At 39.7% G+C, this 4,704-nt stretch overlaps 1 pseudogene; it reads left to right on the forward strand.

Annotated features, from left to right (window-relative positions):
* Positions 1 to 2,874: 2,874 nt before the first annotated feature.
* Positions 2,875 to 3,301, forward strand: LOC103267315 (annotated as a pseudogene).
* Positions 3,302 to 4,704: the final 1,403 nt, after the last annotated feature.

Here is a 4,704-nt window from a genome sequence, read left to right on the forward strand (position 1 = left end):
GCATAGTGGCACACACCTATAGTTCAAGCTACTTGGAAGGCTGAGGCAGAATAATTGTCTGAGCCCAGTCGTTCGAGGCTGTGGTGGCCGTGAGCATGCCACTGCACTCCAGCCTGGATGACAGAGTGAGACTCTGACCAGAAAAAAAAAACAAACAAAAACAAAACCCCCCAAAACCTCTTAAATCTCCATTCAAAAAAGTCAAAAAGAAAGAAAGAAAGAAAGAAAGAAAGAAAGGAAGGAAGGAAGGAAGGAAGGAAGGAAGGAAGGAAGAAAGAAAGAAAGAAAGAAAGAAAGAAAGAAAGAAAGAAAGAAAGAAAGAAAACATAATGATTTTAAGCCCTACAAGTAAGTTATATTCTAAGGATATCTATGAGACCTTAAAAAACCCTGTTAGAAAATTGGATGTAAGCATGAATCACAATATTGTAAGTCATTTAAATTTTAGAGAAAAAATACTTTAGGACACAACTTCACAAAGCCCCCAAAATAAACATTTAGTCATGGTGAGTGTATTAAGGTATGGATATATATTGTAGATCTTCAACTCTCCTAGAGGATACCTTGGAAGTATGTGCATAATATATACATTTAAGTTAAGTTTTAAAAAAGCAATATCACTTACTAGATATCTTAAAATATAGTCATTTCCATCCTGCTGCATTTTCCAGTTTAATATGCATCCAGTCTTCATCTCAGATGTTGTCTTTCAAGTGAAACTATTTTTGTATTTTGGTTGTAATGATATTTGAGGTAAAGGCTTACTTTTTGAGGAAAAAATAGATCATAACATTATTATTGCTATTTTACTTTATCTCTCTATGGTACAGATTCCTGGATTTATATAGCTGCTCAAGGTTTTTGCACATTCATTCTAGAGTTTTGCCTTGGGACCTTGGACTGAACACAGGCTCCATAAAGCAAGGAGATTTTTGCTTTGCTTCCCTTCTAACTCCAGCACTTAAAATTGTGTCCATCTCGTGGTAAAGGGTCAACACATATTTATAGATGAATAAATGGCACAGTAGTGTGTGAAGAGAAGAATAAGGCAGATTTGCATTACAAGATAGGATCTGAGTAAAATATGAATTTGTGAAATGCTGCTATGCTACTCAAACTTTACATGTAATATTATATTATGATAAAGATCAAAGTTCTTATTTTGTTTTTTGAGTGGAGTCTCTGTTGCCCAGCCTGGAGTAGGGTGACAGACTCATGGCTCACCGCAGCCTCGACCTCCTGGGCTTAAGCGATCCTTCCACCTCAGCCTCCGGAGTGTCTGGGACTGCATTCATGCACCACCACACGTGGTTAATTTTTTAATTTTTCTGTGGAGTTAAGTTCTGGCTATGTTGCCTAGGCTGGCCTTGAACTCTTGGGCTCAAGCTATTCTCCCACCTTGGTCTCCTAAGGTCCTGGTATTATAGGCAAAAACCACCATATCTGGCCTAATTTATTTTTAACTTATTTTAAAACAGCCTTCATCTCTTAGAATTATACCTACAGGGTATAAATTAACTATCTCATCCTCTGAAGAAATTGTTATAACTGTAAAAGGTTTTAAAATATACCTAAAGCATGTCATTTTAAAAATCAGAAACAAGGCTGGGTGTTGTGGCTTACGCCTATAATCTTAGCACTTGGTGGGGCTGAGGTGAGAGGACTACCTGAGCCCATGTGTTCGAGACCAGCCTGGGAAACTTGGCGAGACCTTTTCTCTATAATAAGTCAAAAAATTAGCCAGGTGTAGTGACACATGTCTGTAGTTCCAATTACTTAGGAGGCTGAGGCAGAAGGATCGCCTGGGCCCGGCAGGTCAAGGCTGCAGTGGCCATGAGCGTACCATTGCACTCCAGCCTGGGTGACAGTGAGACTCTGACTCAAAAAAAAAAAAAAAAAAAGAAGAGACCAACTTCAGCTGGCTTTTAAATACAAAACATTTCATACTTAACAACAATAAGAGGATTTCCAACAATTTAATGCTAATTGTTTATTACAGAACTTATGTACTTTTGTGGTGAAAACAAAAAAAGTTTTCGAAATTGTGTGGTTCTGGAACAAAGAGGGAGAAAGTCACAAACTTCAGAAGTTCCTCCTTGCACATCTTTTGTATAAATTTGCAGGTTTCATAGCATGTATTTTTACCTGAGTGGAAAAAAAAAGTAAAGCTTTTTTCTACTTCAGAATCATCAAATAAGTAAAATATGTTAGAGATATAAATAACTGAAAAATGCAATTAAAGAACAGAGAGAAATTTAACATTTTTTTTTTCAATTGACATAACAAACTCACAAAGTTACATTTTTGAAGTCTAATATTTCCTGCTGGTTGTTTTGCTAATTTTTTTTTTAACATAGCTTCTGAAAAATCAGGACAAAATTCTAATTGTTTATTTCTTATCTATTTAAGTGTTTTAACTTATTATTCAACTTTTTGGACTTCTTTATCTGTTTTCTCACCCCTATAGAATAAAATTGTCTTGTCTTTGTGTCGCTCACATTTATCTCTCTTTTCTACAGTTCCTTCTTTTAATTGTGTCTTGTATAGTGGAATTGCAATTGTAATAATATTGTTCTATATTCTGATTTACACTTGAGCTCCAGACATCTGCTAAATGAATTGACCAAAGCCTTGTATATGAAAGAATATTAGTACAGTACTTTATTTTCAGTTAAATCAAAGATCTTAGTTTCTTCATCTGTAAGTTATGGTGGAGTGAATGTTTAATCACTGAACACATCTGCCCCATTCTTCCAACAAACCACTCTTCTTGCTAGTCAAGTAATCCCCAATTCTTTATATTTTGCCTCCTAAATAACTACTCAGGGCCTGGAATCGGAGTCATTATTGCAGGAAAAGGACCCACACAAGTCTGCAGAGTTCAAGGAGGCCTTCCAGCTGTTTGACGAAACAAAGGATGGCAAGATCCTGTACAACCTATGTGGGGATGTGATGAAGCTCCAGGGTCAGAACCCCACCAACACTGAGGTGCTCAAGGTCCTGGGGAACCCCAAGAGATGAGATGAATGTCAAGGTGCTGGACGTTGAGCACTTCCTACCCATGTTGCAGACTGTGGCCAAGAACAAGGACCAGGGCACCTTTGAAGATTATGTCAAAAGACTTTGGACGTTTGACAAGGAAGGGAACGGCACCGACATGCTCACGGAAATCTGGCATGTCCCTGTCACTCTGGGTGAGAAGATGATAGAGGAAGAAGTATAAGTGTTGATGGCAGGCTACAAGGACGGTAATGGTTGCATCAACTAGGAAGAGCTTGTCTGTATGGTGCTGAACGGCTGAAAGCCTTCCCAATCTTCCCAGAGCCCATGCCTTTCCCTGTGTGACTTTGTGTCAGCCCGAAAGCTTCCCAGGCCCTCTGGTCACAGTATCTCTCCCATCTTGCCTCTCTTGCATGATGTTTGCCATCAGCATTCACCAAATAAACTTGCTCTCTGTGCATCCCCTCAGAAAAACAACTGTTGAATACATCCATTTTTTTCCCCATCTCGTCTCGTTTATTTCAATCCATTTTATACATACACATGCACACAAACACACAGCCACATTAACCCATTTTAAAAATTGCTGTATAAGCAGGGCACGGTGGCTCATGCCTGTAATCCCAACACTTTGGGAGGCGGAGGTGAGAGGATTGCCTGAGCCCATGGGTTCAAGACCAGCTTGGGCAACATGACGAGACCTTATCTTTACAATAAATTTAAATTTTAAAAATGTTATAAAAACACAAACGGCCGGGCACTGTGGCTCAACCTGTAATCCCGTGCCTTTGGGAGGCTGAGGTGAGTAGATTGCGTGAACCAATGGATTCGAGACCCGCCTGGGCAGCGAGACCTCATCTCTACAATAAATCTAAAAATCAGTCGTGCTGATTTTAAGAAATTAATATCTTGGAACCAGTTCACATCAATTTTCTTTTCTTTTTTTTTTTTTTTTGAGTTGAAGTCTCACTCTGTTGCCCAGACTGGAGTGCAGTGGCCGCTCCCGGCCACCGCAGCCTCGACCTGCTGGGCTCCGGCGATCCTTCCGCCTCAGCCTTCCAAGTAGCCGGAATTACAGGCGCGCTACCACGCCCGGCTGATTTTTTGATTTATTGTAGAGATGAGGTCTCGCTGCCCAGGCGGGTCTCGAACCCGCGGGCTCAGGCAATCCACTCACCTCAGCCTCCCAAAGGTGCGGGGATTACAGGCTGAGCCACCGAGCCCGGCTCAAGATATTAATTTCTAATACTAATATAATTGTTCAGTAATAACTGCTTGTGTATCAGGTGTAGGCATATGCCTGAAAAATCATTGCTGCCCTTGCCCGGGGTAGCTCCCGGTCTCTTATCTGAAGTGAATAGGCAGGTTTTCCCTTTATTCCACTCTTATCTTTCTTACTCTAAGATAGTAGTGATTACAATCTTACATCTTATATTTCTGACTTGAAAGAACATGTCTTCATCATTGCACTAACTCCGAAGGGGAAGGTAATAAAATTTTATTTATGGTAAGCATCTTTCTACTCTAAGCTCAAGGAAGAACTACTTAGAGAAAGTTTTAGGGACCCTTATACTGCCAGGAGATTCATTCCTTCTCTCATATTTATGATCCTATCCTGATCAAGGACACAATAATGTATGGATACATTAAGTAGTTCAAGATCCCATTTTGAATACTTGGTCCACTCACTAAATCTTATAGTTT

This window comes from Carlito syrichta, unplaced genomic scaffold (assembly GCF_000164805.1).
Source record: "Carlito syrichta isolate Samal-C Ts95f unplaced genomic scaffold, Tarsius_syrichta-2.0.1 Scaffold102007, whole genome shotgun sequence".
NCBI lineage: Eukaryota > Metazoa > Chordata > Mammalia > Primates > Tarsiidae > Carlito > Carlito syrichta.